The 17,530-nt window shown below is 40.5% G+C and overlaps 1 long non-coding RNA gene across 1 annotated transcript; it reads left to right on the forward strand.

Moving 5' to 3' along the window:
• The first annotated feature begins 8,307 nt into the window (after positions 1-8,307).
• LOC309864038 lies at positions 8,308-12,913 on the forward strand. Its single transcript, XR_014311349.1, has 2 exons — positions 8,308-8,345; positions 12,701-12,913. It is a non-coding gene; the product is annotated as an uncharacterized lncRNA (long non-coding RNA).
• The last annotated feature ends 4,617 nt before the right edge of the window (positions 12,914-17,530 follow it).

The raw sequence follows: 17,530 nt of genomic DNA on the forward strand, positions 1-17,530 counted from the left end.
TCTGTTGTGTGTCATCTCAATAGCAGGGGTCAGCCCTTTGTGGTAGACCTTATTCTCTGGGTCAGCCCTTTGTGGTGGACCTTATTCTCCCTGCACCAGTCCACAAGTGGGCCTAGGGGCCATTGGGCACAGGTATCACACATGAATTATGGGGTCAGGCCTCAGTTCCAATTCTGTCTGTGCCCTCCTCCTGTTGTGTAGTTCTAGGAGAGTGACTTCACCTTGGTGAGGTTGGGTTTCCTTACCCAGTGATGCAAACATTGATCTTGAACAGTCATCATGAGTCTTACATTTGTTGGTATATGTAGAATTCTTTGGAAATTTCTGGCAGCACATAGCAGGTGCTCAGTGAATATCAACTATTTTCTTTTTCTTTTTTTCTGTCCTCTAGACTCAATGTGATACATCTTCCCAAACAAAATTCACAGAGTGGGGTGAGCCATGTAATTCAGGCTTGGCATAGCCAGGAAAAGTAAGGAAAGACAGAGGATCATAGAGATTCCAGAAATCTTCCCACACCATAGGTTGTTGTGGCTCTGGTGATGCAAGGGATAGCAGAAAGTGCACCTGTTAAAACAATGAAAGCCATGCCAAATCAAATGTATCCAAGGACAAAATATCCAATTCAGTAGTATCTGTTTAGACTACCTTTAACGTTCACCGGAATATTCTGTTTGGTAGCCACCTGAACTCCATTTTTAAGTATAGCTTTGACAATAATTTATAGCTTGTAGTTTTATTTCCTACACGCCATTACTTAAGATCAGTGAATAATTCAAGTTCATCCATCTCTCTCTCCTTTGCTGTGTCTTTCAAAATTGTCATTTTGAATAAATCCTTAAAAAGCCTGTTTTAGAATTTCAATTTAGAGTATTTCCATAAATATTTAGAAGATGTTTATTTGGCATTGGACCCTACACAGAGCAGGCTTTCTTTTTTCTTTCTTTCTTTTTTTTTTTTTTTAGATTTATTTGGCAGACAGAGATCACAAGTAGGCAGAGAGGCAGGCAGAGAGAGAGGAAGGAAAGCAGACTCCCTGCTGAGCAGAGAGCCTGATGTAGGGCTCGATTCCAGGACCCTGGGATCATGATCTGAGCCAAAAGCAGAGGCTTCAACCCACTGAGCCATCCAGGCGCCCCCAGAGGAGGCTTTCAAAGGCAAATGAAGCTTGCTCCCTGACCTCACAAAACTCAGCATATAATGAGAACATAAGCAAGTAAATAAACAAATCAGGTATAGGAGGTACTAACATGCATAGACAGGAACCTGCCATTCCAGGAGAACAGGAAGGAGAAGGCTTTCCCTCAGACATGAAGAGTTAGGGAGAGTGATCTGTGAGCCTCGTCTTAAAAGAGGGTTAGACTCAGGACAGTAGATTAAGCGCAGTAAAATGGAGGCCATCAGAGGAGTGACGAAGGAGAGCAAAGGCAAGGTAGGCATTAGCAACACTGAAATCGTGGAACCAAAAGGCCAGGGGTCATAGAGAGCTCTGTCAAATGAGTGCCTGTGAACATTGACTAAAGAAATAATACTAACAACCTTTACTAGAACTTCATGGCAATGCTTATCACAAAGACATGGGCTCTGTGATTCCTTGACTCCTTCTTAACCAGATTGTGTGATTCTGATTCCACCTGACAAAGTTCCTGAGGATTTTGTTGTTCAGACATATGTTCTCCTGAATAGAGACTATTAGAATCTCTGGAATGGGTAGAAGCACATGAAGTTTTGCCAGCATCATGTTGTTATTCTCTCCATTGAGAATCACTGCAGTAAACGGAGGTGTCAGGGTTCCTCCCCCTCTGCCTTCAAAACCAATTACTGAATCGATCCAAATCCTCCAGGCGTCCAGAGGTTGTCTCTTTGCAGGAGTCAATAGACAACCCCCTTCTAATTTCCTGGATCCACTCTCTCAGCCACCTTCCAGTTCCGAAAATCTCCACTCTGTGAGCACCATGGAAAAACTCTTGTTTTTATTTGTCACATAGTTTCTAGCCCAAATTTCTACACTTCTGCAAAAACTCATTCACGGACATAAGAGACTTTTTTAGGCTTTTAGACCACCTGTCACGATCAGAAGGAACAAGATAGTTATGCAATCAAAACACTCATGGTTTGTCTTTATTTTGAGGTGTCAATACCAGTTTATTTAGGGGTGAAGTTTTTAAAGTGGCAGGGAAGGAAGAACATAAAAGTGAATTTCAAAAAAATTTTTTTTTTAGTAAGTGGATTTCATTAAGCTGGTAATTTTGCTAAAACTATATGTGCTTTTATGCAAAGACAATGTAATTTTTGTACACAGAAAGTATCCATTAAAGTGTGTACGTGTGTGTAACGCACGCGCACGCGCACGCATACACACACACACACACACAAACACACACGCACACATGCCCCAGAGTGAAAAAATGAGCAAACTCTTCTAATATCAGACAACATTCAAAGTACAGAAGTATTGTGTGGGTTTTAGAAATCACCCATAGATTATTTTTAAAAAGAAAAAACTTTGCTCTTTTTAAAGTTAAAATTTAGGATCTTAATATGTATCTAAATTTAATTATGTAGCTCTTACAGTAGTATTCTCTTTGTGGGAGGAACCCACAATTTCTCCCTTTGTCTTAGGTATTTTAGCAATGGTTCACATGCCCTGAAGCATCAGAACTCTTATCAAATACATTTTTGCATAAGACCAGAGTCAATTTCATCATAGTTGGGGAAAAGAATTTTGTTGTTGTTTTGGTAGAGTCTGTCCCCCTGTTATTTCTTTCATCTCTTTAATCTGATTCTAGTGAAGTCTGTAAGGCCAATCCATTAGCGTTCTCTCCTACAAAGTCCTGGGAGCAGGGCTGGTAAATTCTTTTATTTTCCATTGAGTTGTGTTGTGATTTGATAAAATGGGAGATTTGTTTCTTTACTCATCCTGGCTACAGGAAAGAAAAGGCAGGAGCACTGAAATTCCAATTCCAAAGGCCTATTTTTTTTTCCTTTTTATGCCTCCATTTCTCCTGGTTTTTAATCTTCCAGCATTCATCTCCCCCTCCCTCTGAAAACCCTGTGTTTACTTTTGAACAATGATCAGCCAGTAAAATCTTAAACTTGGCAGCAGATCAAGCTGTCCCTAAATGAGCAGGGCAGCTCTCCACAACCCAAAGAGGGGCAGGTGGCTCTTACAGGGACACTTCTCATAGGCTTTACAGGAGATTATAACTTTATAGATCGGCATTAGGCCTGTAAAGCAATGATGATTCCCAGAAGTTGGAAAAAAAGAATGGGGAAGTATGTTGAATAAGCCTGGATTGTTGCCACTTTGAATGAAGCCTTCTTAAATTCAGAGCCCAGCAGCTCTCTTGTCGTTTTGAGATTCCTATCAGTGAAGATGATGTGGTTATACTGATCAATGATAAAACAAGATTTCAGGGTAGAAATGGTTCTTATTGAAAAAGGGGTGTTTTGGGAATTGAACTCTTCAAAGCCCTCCTACCTTGTCAAATAAATAAACAAATAAATAAATGAATGAATAAGAAAACATTCTGGTTGAAGGGCAATTCAGTCAAGTTACCCTAACATAGCCTGTATTTTTGTCTATTCAAATGTGTTTGCCCTGGAGCCAAACAGCCAGCTGTGTTCTGTTGGGTGATGTATGAAGCAGAAAGAACACTGTCTAATTTTTATATCCAGTTGAGCCTGAAGTACCTTGAGATGGGGAGGGAAGTAGCACATCTCACTCCCACTCAGGAATTATTATTCATGCAAGAATCACTCATCAGCTATCCTGGTAGTCCTCCCTAATTCCATTAACCCCTCAACCACTGGGAGGTAAGCAGGAGGGGCTTGTGGTCTAATTAAAATTAATTGGTTGCATGTTGATTAAGGAGGAGCTTTCTGAGTTTTTTTTTTTTTTTTGGAGGGGCTGGCTGTGTTTTGTTTATTTAACATTTCCTTTTTAGACAGTGGTGGTAAATACCCTCTAGCTCTCTTCCCATATATTTCTTTCACTTTTAATTTCTTTGGGAAGAGTCACCAACTTCACTGGGGTTAAGTGTTTATGCAAATAAAGGAATGTCACAGACTACTTATTCAGTGATCTCCTCTGGTAGAAATTCTCATTGGAAGGTCTCTGAACTTGGGCAGTTTAGCTCAGTTAATATCTCTTGGTTTTTATGTGATTCTGAGATGTTATTGTTTAGATGTTTACTTTCCCAATGACTCCACAAAATATCTATCTAGAACCATCTAGAAATGATTTCAGAAATGAAACCAAGTGCACAAGGAAATGAACAGAGGACTCCTTGCTTTTGACAAAGACCTAACAGAGAATTGGATACAGAATTATCTGGCTAAACTCTAGATAATTATTATTTTCATAGTACCTTTACTTGTGCAGCTCACTGAAATTAGATCAAAAGTTGTAGCATTTGTAGAGTTAAAAGGAAGACTGAGTATATCTAACCTGTGAAATAAATTAAAATTCCAGCCCAGTTGTTACAGTGTACTTAGGCTGCTAAACCAATAAATAGGATTGCAGTATGCTTGCTCTGGTTGTGATGCAAGGTATTAAAGATTGCATAAAATACTTAATAGGTACTAAAAAAGTCTGTAAATTTCATAGCCATCTGTAGATAAGAACTTGTGGAAACTCAGATGTTAAAAGAAAAGTGACATATGGGTTTCAAAACGACACTGCTGCTTTCCAGCTCATCAGCCACCAGGATCACAGCGTGTCTGAGACACGCCTCCCACCATATCAGGAGGTGATGGTGAGAAGGAAGAGTGTGCCACATTCCAGCTTTTTTGGGGATGCCACACACCACTTATAGAAATGACAAGTTCTTCACGTGCAGTTGTAGTTCCAAATAGACTTTATTTGCTGCATTAGGAAACTCTATCAGCTAAGGGCATGGATTTCGGAGCCAGGCTGATTATGTGTGTCCATCCCTGTGTGACCTTCAGCCAATAGCTTAACCTCTCTGTGCTCCACTATCACCACCAGTAAAATCATGACAGCAATGGCACCTATCTCATACAGTTACCCTGTGGCTTCAGCGAGTTAATATTTGTAAGGAAACTTGTACACAGTAATACTATTTTTTACACTTTTTATTTTGGAAGTAGTAATGCCCTTTTAAGAACTGGGTATATCTTGTTTTGTTGTTGTTATTGCTGTTGCTGATTTTAAGTCAATGTTTTATACTCAGTGAAATGCCTCTAGTTCAAGACACATCTCTTTTGTAAAGAAGTCCCCAGTCAATCTATACCCCGTTGATCTCCCATGTCTCTGACCTGGAAAGGGAATGAACATTTGCTGAGTACTCACATCATGCTTACATTATATGTATATTACATCTGTCCCTTTCACAATAAACCTACAAGGTATATATGATTAGTTCCGTTTGGTAGATGAGCAAACTGAGGAAAACCTAATGTTACCTCTTCTCTTAGTCTTAGTTTGAGCATATATAAAATGAGGAGATTAATCATTCCGTCTCAGAAAATCCAACTAAAGTGACCCATAAGCCATAAAATCCTATGACTTTGTAGTTCTGAGAAGGAAATATCACTGTTTTTGTGAAAAAGTTAGTCTAAGAAAAAAGAAAAGTCTAGCCTTGTGGAGGGTCTCTGATTCAAATAAGCTACAACAGTTCCTACATGTAGAAGATATATATAATACATGGCATATGCCCTTTCCGGCGCCCAGTTGGTCAGAGCAGGTCAAAGCATAATTAGTTGCCAAGGGCTGCCATGGTGCTCTTCTCGGCAGCAACCTCTCTACAGAGTTAGCGCTGCCTCATGGCTTCTCTGCAGTGATCACAAGAGTAGCCCCCAAAGGATCTCTGTCCTTAGGCAAAGAAAGTTGTTAGAGGATAGAGTGGTGTGATAATCGTAGTTCTGTTTCCCAAATATTTCCAGTCCTCCTCTCTAGCATGTGGTAGGATTAGTACCTGCACTCTTGAGGTGAGGCGTGGCCAGGGGACCCTCTTTGGACCATGGAAATTGATACATGTCACCACGATGACAGTCATGTGGACGAGAAGGAAGAAATCTGGTTGTTTTAGGCCACTTACTTTTGGGTTTCTGTCAGTACAGGTTAACCCAACCTATCCTGACTGACACAAATGAGAAACGAGGTCTTCAATTAGGTGTACTTGGAAGTTTTTATACTATGAGAGTAGTTACTTTTGAGATCTGCCAGTCTGGGCTGTAGCAGTGGTTGGAGACAGGAAAATAGAAAGGAGAGACAAGAGGAAACAAAGTGTTCCACGGCACCCTGCCAGGTCTGTAGTGGCCACTCTGGCTTGAAATGAGGTGCTGTTTCTTTGACAAGCATTTGCCTTTGATGCATAGCTGGGAGCTTGCCCGGGAAGCCACCTACTCTCTTGCGTCCCCCTTTTTTACTACTAGCACAGCATTTGGAAGAATGAATGCAGGGCATGTGGTGGGCAGTGAGGACACGATGAAACACGAGGCCTCATTTCAGTCTGGTCACAGTGAAAGAGAGACCTAGGATAGGATTGCTTCAAATCACTATTGCCAAAAGATTGATCTCAGGGAGTAGCAGAGCACTTCAGAGTGTCAAAGGAGCCAGTGTTATTTAAGAGAGATTGTTGAATGTCCCTTACCTCTCATTTTCCCCATTGTGTCAGAGTTAGCTAAACCTTTAAATATATAATGGAGCTGTAAAGAAAAGAAAAGAGGAAAGAAAGGAATGGAAAAAGAAAGCGAGCAAGAGAATGAAAGAAAGAAATGCCCTTTGTGTCACAAATGGAAAGGGAAATGAAAGCCAGAACACAAATCTCATGAACTGATGTCATCAGTGTTAAGAGGGATATCAGATTGGAGAGGGGCTTTAAGGCCAAAGGAACTGGGTTTGAACACCCAAATAAGGCCAAGAGATGTGGCCTTAGGCCTGTGTGAGGTAGAGAAGTTGAACTAACATAAAGTCAGAGCCCTTAAGTAATAGCACTAGAAGGATTCTTCCCACCAGCACCGGGGAGTGACCTGAATGTATTTTTCTGCCTTGGGCTATGGGTGGATAAAAAGTCTTCTATGAGAAATTTAAAAACTAGGCTTGCCTGCACAAGCTGTGGGTGTGGGCTATAATTTTCACTACATGCATTTTCACTACAGGACTTTTCTCTGGGGTATAAATTAATGTAAAATGGATCCTGGACCAGAGAAATTCCTAGAGCGCCAGCAAGAAACACTTGCAAAGTTCTCCATGGCAAGACTACCACAATTTCCACCTTCCCAGGAGGGAATAAAACCTGGTAAGGTAAGCTCACAATAAAAATTATAAATCACATGAGGAAATGATGGATCCTAAAATATCGAGATAGTGGGATAATCCAAAGAGACTTTAAATAAGGATGTTTTAAATAATTAAAATAGCATGGAAGCCATAGGGAAGAGAACCCATTATGAACTAGAAGAGGGATATTTGAAAAAGATCCAAATAGAATTTCTAAAAACAAAAAGTACAGTCTTTAAAATCATATAAAACCTAATTTGATATGTTAAATATATGGATTAAACTTAGATAAAGCATTAATGAACAGAAAGACATAGTTTGGTAATTATTCAAAATGCAGCATGGAGGGGCACCTATGTCGCTCAGTCGGTTGGGCTTCCAACTCTTGGTATTTGGCTCAGGTCATGATCCCAGGGTCATGAGATGAGCCCTGCATTGGACTCTGTGCTCAGTGGGGAGATTGCTTGAGATTCCTTCTCCCTCTGCCCACTTCCCTCCAGGTCATGCTCTCTCTCCCAAATAAATAAATAAATCTTAAAAACAAAACAACAAACAAACAAAAACCCCAAATGCAGCAGAGAGAGAGAAATACAGAATGATATAGAAGCTGAGGCATAAAATGAGAAGAATCAGAAACAGAAAATAAAGGTAGTGATCAGACCACATTTAATTGAGTCAATAATGAGTGAAAATTTACCAAAGCAGATGACAAAATGAACTTTAAGTACCACAATGAGAAGAAAAAAAAAAAAAAAGAACCACAATGAGTACCAAGCAGGATAAATAAAAATACATCCATACAAAGACTTACCTTGGAAAAATTGCAAAACACCAAATATGAAGTAAAGAAGGATCTAGGAAGGAGCATTTATATGTAGAAAGGATTTCTCATCAATAACATGAGGGCAAGAGGATAATAAGAGGAATATATTCATAGAATTGGGTGGGGGAAAAAAGGGCATCTTTAGAAATCCATTTAGACAAAGACTGGGTGGTGCCCATTCACAGAATGTTGCTGAATGAGATATTCTAAAGTAGGTCAGTAGGAAATTAAACCCAGAAGGAAACAGATCAAGATGCAGTGGTGAACCAGGAACTGGTAAGCAGTGAGCCAGATGACTATCTTGCCTGAGATGTGAGGCTGGGATCATGACCTGAGCCAAATACCAACTGACCAACCTCAGGTCAGTCTCCATCTCTCAGAGGAGAAGATCTGAACATGTAGGGCACAGGGAGCTCAGTTATTCTGCAAGGGATATCCTCTTCAATTTTCAAGAGGATTTTTAATTTAATTTTGAAAGGTCAACTTTTAAGCCTTGATATGCAATAAACACTAATTTGCTGGAGGTCTCAATGCTCAGCCTTCTGATCTCTTTACTTTGCTTTGAGTTGTGTCTGTATGAGGAAGAGACCCCATGTCACATTCTTTTTTCTGGATCCTGGATCAATAAGACCTTGGACAACAAACCAGTCCTTACAAAATTGTGCATCCTGTCTTGTCTCTTTAACATTCCCTGCCTGTCTTAGTTGCCAGTAATCTCTAGACCTTGGGTTCTTGATATTTCATCTGTTTGGTTTGGGCCATGCATTTGCCCATACGCAGCTCCTGACCTTGACTCATTCCCACCTGGATTCACTTTCTTCATGCTTAACTCCCCACCCCCACTTTCACCAGCCCTCTTCTCCTCAAATCCACAATTTGATCCTGGCCTTTCCATTTGTTACCTGTTATTCCAGATTGGGCACTGGCATCCCAAATGACCCAACTACAACACTTCACACTCTTTGCTTATCCACCTCCCTGCCATAAGTTCTCTCTTCGTTCTCATTGGTTTAGGGCAATCATAATCATATTTAGGACACATGAGAATCCCATGGAAGAATAGTTAAAACAGATTGGTAGGCCACATCCTAGAGTTCCAGATTCAGTAAATCTGGAATGGGGCCAAAGAATTTGCATTTTAACAAGTACCCAGTTAATGCTGATGCTGCTGGTCCAAGAGCCACTGGGAGTCCCTATTCTGCTGTATTCCCAGTTTGCCCTTTTTTTATGCTTCCTCAATATTTTGTTTATACTGTTATTGTGGTGTTATATTATATTTTTAAAACATAACTTGTGGGAGGTATTTGCCAATACCTTCTTCCAGAGAACAGTCCTTTATCTAGGTATATCCAGGTATTTTACAAGGATGAGTCATGTCCTTTAATTTTTATTCAAATAATTTGCAACCTAGTGTCTAGCTGCTGGGGCTATAGGCCTGAGGTAGAGATTTTGTTAAGGAAGCTACTACCTAAAGGCCTCACAGATGATAAGTCATGTAATCACAACTGAAAGCCTGGTAGGAATAAACTCAATGTCCATGGTCTTGGCCATCATGCTGTCTTGTCTCCACCTCCTTGTCATTTCATAAAACTCCATTGGGAAGAGTCACCATGTGACTAGTCATTGGCCACACATACTGGCCACTCCTGGAAAGATGAGGTTCTATCAGGCATAGGGGTCAAAGTAAGGCATCAAGATGATGATTGGAATACATACTACCCTCTACTTTACTCAGAAGAGTGCGCAGCTAGTGACCTTCAAGGATAGGATGTGACTAGTCACACCCATTATCCATTAAACTCTCAGTGAGGAAGAATGTTTGGGCTTCTCAGAAGATGATGTCTTTCTAGAAGACTGCATAATTTTTGTAGCTAGTATATACCAGGACGCAAGTGGTTTCTGCAAGTGGTTATGAAGAAATGTTAATGCACTTTAATCACCCCGAGTTATTGTCTTTGGTGAAAACATCCCCCTTGGTGTCAGTTCCAAAGGAATCTACTGTGTATCTTTCTTGGCCTGGTTTATATTAAGGCACTGTGAGGTCCAGCTCTGTCCACCAATATGCATAACTGCTAAGTGATTTCTTTTTTTTTTTTTTAAGATTTTATTTATTTATTTGACAGACAGAGATCACAAGTTGGCAGAGAGGCAGACACAGAGAGAGAGGGGGAAGCAGGCTCCCTGCTGAGCAGAGAGCCTGATGCGGGGCTCGATCCCAGGACCCCGAGATCATGACCTGAGCATGACCTGAGCCGAAGGCAGAGGCTTAACCCACTGAGCCATCCAGGCGCCCCTGCTAAGTGATTTCTGACAGAATTGAGAAATAATTTTTGACTTGAAACAAAGGAATTTCCATTTCCCCAGGAAAATTGCTGCATGCATCGTTCTCTGTATTTCTCTTCTCTTCCCTTCTCTTCATTTCTCTCTCTGTGTGTCTCCAACCAACCAACCAACCAACCAACCTTTCTGCCTTCCTTCCCTCCTTTTCTCCTTCCTTCCTTCCTCTCCTGTTCTTATTAGTTTTCACCTGCAATTTTTTTTTTTTTTTAAATTAGAGAACCTCCCGTGAGTTTCTTTTACATTAATTCAGCCTCACTTAACCTCTTCTCAAAGGCAGGGGGAGAGTTATCTAATCAAATAGTGTTGATACAAACCATATGTTGAAGAAGTTGAGCTCTCACCCATTAGTTAGAGAATTAGATAAGGCTGGTCTTTATATCAATAGTTAACAGCTTAAGGAATAGCAAGAGTCCCGTCTCTCAGATTGCTAACACTTGACATTTCTTTAAGGCAATGGTTGTAAACCCTGCTTGTTCATAGAATCACATGAGCTGCTTAAAAAACAAACAAACAAACAAACAAGAACAATTAATGCCCAGTACTTGCCCTCTTCTCCAAATTCTAATTAAGTTAGTCTGGACTGGGATGTGGAAATCAGTATTTTAAAAAAAACAAATTAAAACAAACAAACAATAGAAAAAGTATTCTAGATGATTACAACTATCTTTTTCTTATCCAAAACACTTGTGATAACCAAAAAACTTGTGATAAATGAGACACTGACCTGAGGACTCATGAGTTTCACAGAAGTCAGGATAGGGTGTGGACCAGAATAGCTTAGCCCAATGGTTCTCAATGTGGTCCCTGGACCAACAGCATCAGCATTGTCTGAAAACTTGTTGGAAATACAAATTCTTGGGCCTGACCCTACAACTCTGGGAAGGGACAAGCAATCTGTATCTTAACAAGCCCTTTAGGGCATTCTGATACTCAGTGACGTTTGAGAACCATTATGTTGGGGCCTTATGACTAGTGTGCTCCAATCTGGGCATCATGTCAGAGCTTGTTCAGAAATGCAGCAAGTCAGACCCTCCTCTAGACTTACCAAATGAGAACCAACATTTTAACAGGACCCCTGATCAATTTTATATATTAAAGTTTGAGAAGCACTGTATTAGAGAAAGTATATGTATTTTTAAAATTTCCACTGATCCCTTTTTAAGATGGATTTATGAAGACAACCCTAGCCGTTAGGATGGATAAATACAGAACTCTGTGGCTAAACATAACATAAACTTATTTCTTGTCCAACTTAAGGTCTGGTCAGTGATGGAGGGGAGCTATGTTCACGCAGTCAGGGAGAGGCTATGACAGAGACTACTCTTTTCAAACTGGGCTCCCAAAGTTACTCTGAGTATATCAGCATCCAGTGGAAAAGTGGGGAGGAAAGAGTGGAGGGTCTGCGGGAGGTTTTCTGGGTCCTGGCTTGGAAGTGCCATGCATCATATCCCCCCACATTCCACTGGTCAGCCCCCAACCATAGTGTTTTGCCAAGATAAAAGACTGGGCTGAAAAATTTAATCCCAGGCCCAGGCTGCTATCCAACCGCACCTCCACCCCACGCAAGGGAAGTCTGGGTCTGTAGCAATGAGTTACCAACCTTTGCCACATGATGGGTCCCAAAACTGACCACCTAGGAAGAGAAATGGGGGGCTGATCCCACTTACCCAGAATCACTCTTGAGGGGAAAACTCCATCCTTTTGAATTACTTATACATACTTTGGTATGGATTATAGACAACTTCCCCTGGTTTTTAAGTTTAAGTCTCCTTAGATATTGGATTCAGAAAGTAATTATCATAGAGATTTAGGTCTAATGAAAATATGGGTAGAAGAATATGTAGGATACAAAGAAAAGGGGAGAATGGATTGACCAATAATGTTCACTGAGATTAGTGTTTACAAAGCACGTTCATGTTTATTATCTTTTAGAGGCAACAACCTTATTAACTCAGTATTATTGTCTATAGTTTTCATGAGTCCTAGAGAGGTTAAGAAACTTTTCTGGGGTTATAAAACCAGTAGATCTGAAGCTTTCATGTTCAAAGTGTATCTCTATAGTGAAATATTACACAGTCATGACAGACAGACCTGAAGGTGCCCTCCATCATTTCTGACTCTTGGTGTTCGAGAGCTTGCATAAATCACTCTCCTTGAGTGTGGGCAATACTTGCAATTTACATACAAGTAACAGAAAATAGCAAAGGTGATGGGATTATGCTATGTTATAGAGACTGTCTTGCTGGAAGACTTGCTGAAGAGTGTCTCTCTCTCCATTGCTGGCTCTGAAGAATCAAGCTGTCTCGCACATCGCAGACACAGAGAAATAGAATCTGCCATTGAACATGGGGAGCACAGAGGGGGCCTTCTCCAGTTAAGTCTCTGGTGAGATCCCACACCTGCCTGCCTTTTGCGCCTCTGCAGAGGACATAGCTTTGCTATGCCACGACTTCTGAATCACAAAAACTGTGAGGTAATAAAAGTGTGGTTTTTTTAAGCCACTACATTTTTAATGTTCAGCTTTCAAATGCTTTTGTAGTTTTAGGTACTTTAGGTGCACGTGGCTTTTGTATGGCCCAATGAACTAACCTGACAGTTACTTCCCCACTCACACTATATATATGCAGTAACCTTTTCTGCGTCCAGTTATTTGGAAAGCATGCAAAATGACAGCTCAAGAGTGGATAACTCAATGGATTTTTTCCAGTTGCTATATCTCTAATAACCCAGGTATCTGGCATTTCTTCAACAGGGGAAAAGGATGCCCTGATATCCTTTATTACAGTTTCTTGGCTCAAATTTTCAACAAACCCAAAGAAATTAGTAGAATTATCTTCTGGGAGTAGATTCTGACTCTTGGATGCTGTTGTCCAGTTCATTTTGATCTCGTCAATCAGAAACATTGGTTCATTTGTAGCAGCTCCTGTAGCAGCAGCATCTTTGTATGCATAAAATTTCATGGAATGTTATGGGTCATTCCCTGTGTGCTCTGTTATTATTGTAGAGCCTTGATAGGATCCTTTTGACTGAATAATTGAAGTATAAGGGCTTTGCTCCCATCATCTGAGACTTTCCCTACATAAAGAGTTCATTACTTCTCCGTCTTGGAGGCTGTGAAGAAACCACGAGGAAGGGCAGGACCATGCAGGACACGGGGAGGGCAAAGAAGGATGAAGAGTTCAGAGCTCCAGCTGGAATCAGAGAAAAGGGGGCACAACCCTCTTTAGACTCCTTTCCTCCAGCCTACTCTGGATATTTTGCTGTACCTAGAAGGAGGACCCTGAGAAGGATGGATGAAATTAATCATGCTCTTTTAAGATAGAAGACAAAGTCTTCTATTTTCTGCCGTCAATCACCTCTAAGCCGAAGACAATACTGAGGCAGTACATATTTGTTTAAATGTCTATAAAAATGTACTTATTTTTAATAGTCTATTTCCTTTGTTGCAAGTTTCCATTTTAGGGTTCCCTTAAAGAGTATCTACCTCAGCATACAGGTAATTTTTTTTTTTTGCATATAAAAATCAAAAAGTAAATTTCATTTTTTTAAGTTACTATAAGTTTAATTAATGGGGTGCTATCTGAGCCAAGTATGGCACTAAGATTAAGATTGGGGTCTTGTTCCAGATTGTTCATTCATGCATTATTTCATTCATCCAGCTGCTATTTGTGGAGTGCTTCCTATCTGCTACCTGCTACCAACATGCCTTAGAATGGGGACTTGAAAACTATAGTCCACAGGCCAAATATAGTCTGCTACCTTGCTTCTGTGTATAAAGTTTTATTGGACCACAGTCACATATTATTTGTGGCTGTCTCTTTCACTAGAGACCGCATGGACCACAAGGCCAAAAACATTCACTAACTGACCGTTCAGAAAATGTCTGTGACCTCTGGCCTAGAGAATCAAGGATATTTTCCCTGGCTTATTTTCCTGATCTGAATATTAAGGCCATAAATGTCTACCTTGTCTGACTTAACAATGTTCTTATGTGTGTAGAAAAGTGGTCTTTAAACTATGAAGTAACCATAGCTATTGTTTATGGCAATTCATCGTGAGTCAGGTGTTTAGCTCAGCCCTTTATAGGGGCCATCTCCCTGAATCCTCAGAAGGTCGTCCCTCTCATGGGTTCCATGCGACAAATGAGGAAAGCAGGACCTCAAGACCTTGGTTAACAAGGCTTGAGTGACAAGGCCAGCAAGTGCTAAGCCTGGCTTCCAGCTCTGGAAGATCTGTTCTCAGATCCCTTGTCTGTCTGGTGAGGATCAAGCTCCTCTCTCAGCAGGGCTGGAGTTCAGACTGGATGCCATGCGGAAGACCGTGTGAAAGGCTGGCACAGTGACGCGATCATACTAGATGGTTTTAGAAAAATCATCATTAAGGCTTATTTCACCAGAGCTCCCCAACAAATGCACTTAAATGTATTTAAACACTTACTCACTTTGAGCCTATTGATTGTTCCGAGCATTTAGTTCTGGTGATATAAAGAGCCTTAGAAAGTATATGTAAATGATGTTAATTCATATACTGTTGGCTGTAGCATTTGGAGGTCACAAATTCAGTGACTTCCCACATCCTGCCGCATGCGTCTAACCAAGTATTGAAGGCTACGCACTTTCTGAAGAATGCTCAATGTTAAATGCTCCGCTTTACACGTTCTGTACATCTTAAAATGCCATTTTCCCTCTGTGGAGAAGGAAGCAGGTAGGTAAGTAACCACCCTAAACGATGAATCACTGTGTGTTTCACTGCTGTTCCGTTAATTTAAGTGACATTTTGACAATAGCATGCTGTCAGTCCAATGGTTTGACCTATACAACAACCTCTAATTATTACTAATTAAATAATTAATTATTCATAGAAGCGCATCCCATTAGCATAGTAGAGATGTGTTGGAATATGAGTTATATGTGGTTTATGAATCTTCAGAAAATAGATTCTTTAATAAATTAATAAAGGGGCTCTGGGGTTTCATTAAAAGGTGGCTGGAGGGTGTGCTTGCCTGTTTCCAAGGAGACCACAGGTGGTTCGTTGCTTTTTTTTTTTTTTTTAAGTTAAACTTGTTTGGGCTAGATGATTTTTTTTCACCCTTTTCTCACTGCTCTGTCCTCAGGCAGAGTACGGAACATTTTAATGAAACCCCTGTTGTCTTCATATCACTTTGATCCCCCTGTGTTCTCTCCAGTCTACACATTGGCCAGTCGGATGAAGGGTTTCAGATTTTCCCCCTAGTATTAAAAACTGTGGCATGCCCTCCATGAATAAACAACATTTCGGTGGAGACCCAGTGAACAGAAAGGCAGAGCAAACAAAGGGATGAAGGAAAATGCATAAATTCAAATGACACGGGCCTCATTTACCTACTTAATTACCCTGACTCCTGACTCTGTTAGCCACTGCGATTATTTTTCCAGTTAAGCCTGATTTAAAGAACTTAGAGAAAAATAGGCTCATCCATTTTCTTCCCCCTCGACAATCTCTTTGCCACATGGAGTTCCACATCTTCGTTATCTCACTGTAATAATGATCATGGTAATATTAATATCTTCCAGCACTGCTCACTAAATAGCGATAAAAATAGTAATATTAATGTTTTCTAACATCCATTTTTGATGCTCTGAGGCGCATTATAAATTCTGTCTTTGTTTAAGCAGTGGGGAATCCACAAAATATCATTACAGTTATCATTAGAACTCAAGGGCACTCTCTGAATCTGAAACCTAAGTGGGGCGATGTCAGCAAGCATTCCAGGACCATGGATGGAACAAAAAAATGAATAAAATAGAATTTTTTATACTGTCTCAACATTTGACCTCTTTTGGAAGAGATTACTTTTTTTTTTTTTTTTTTTTTTTAAATATCTGCTGATTATTCTCACCAAAGATAGAGGAACTTGTTTTTCTGAAACTAGCCACATTCAGCCCTTCAAAATCACCAAGGCTCAATGCCCCCGGGTTTGATTTTTCTTCTACTCCCTGGTCCCGTCTTCTACAAACAGGAGGAGAAATGGGTTCCCCCACCCCACCCGCAGCACCGGCGACCTGCTCTGTAGGAACCACACTACTCTTTCCCCGGGTGGTGGCCTGCAGTTCAGGTGAGGAAAGGCAGAGAGAAAAGGAAACCTCCCAGGACTGAACCATGAAGGCCAAAGGGGAAATGCAGAATACGTTTTCATTACTAATGGGGCCTGCTAAATGAGAAAAAAAGCTTTCCCTGGAAACCTATAAACGAAAACACCCTTCAGTAGCGGGATTAATTTTCTGACATTTCCTTTTACCTTCATCTCCCTGATATGAAGAACCAGCTGTGGGCTTTAGCCTGGCTCAACCACTCTGCTGATGGCCATTAGTCACCAGGAGACCAGAGAGCCCCCTTCTGCACATGTGGGGCCTGATGTTAGCCAACCCTGACCTCTGTCCAACACCGTGTGGCTTTCTTCTCCTTTCCCAGCTCCTGGCTTTGATGGGATTTTATTTGACTTGCATGCCTGCCTACCTGCCTACCTGCCTCCCTCCCTTCCTCCCTTCCCCCCTTCTCTCTCTCTCTCTCTCTCTCTCATTTTAAATTCTCTTCCTTTTCTTCTCAGCTCGAAGGTATCTGCTAAACAAGCAACTATATTTGGCTTTCTTTTTTTCTTTAAACTCAGTAAAATGTATAGATGGCTCCATTTACAAGTATCTGGACTGGAACCTACAATCAAGAAAGGTAAAATAATATCAAGCCATTAAAGTTAATTACTAACACAAACGGATGTTTACTGATACTTATGCGAATACGAACAATTTTAGGAAAATATTATCAAGCCCATAGGCATCCAAGAGCTCCACCCCTCTTTCTAAAAAAATGGACTCAGGGATGATTAAAGCCTTAATTAAACACATACTTTATTTCTGTAGTTAGTTTTCACGAACGACATCTTTTTAATATGAAACTGACATTCTGGCTCACTCACATGCCCAGGAAAGTCAGATAATCAACAACAGTTTATAATAACATTGCACCAGAGTAATTAATAACGTCTGAAGTATAATGAAAAGAAATGTATGTTCCCCAATAACACAATGAGGAGACATTCGTTTTCATGTGCGATATTTAGAAGGTTTGAAGCTCGGGAAATTAGA

This window comes from Mustela nivalis (assembly GCF_964662115.1).
Source record: "Mustela nivalis genome assembly, chromosome: 5".
In the NCBI taxonomy this organism is placed as follows: Eukaryota; Metazoa; Chordata; class Mammalia; order Carnivora; family Mustelidae; genus Mustela; species Mustela nivalis.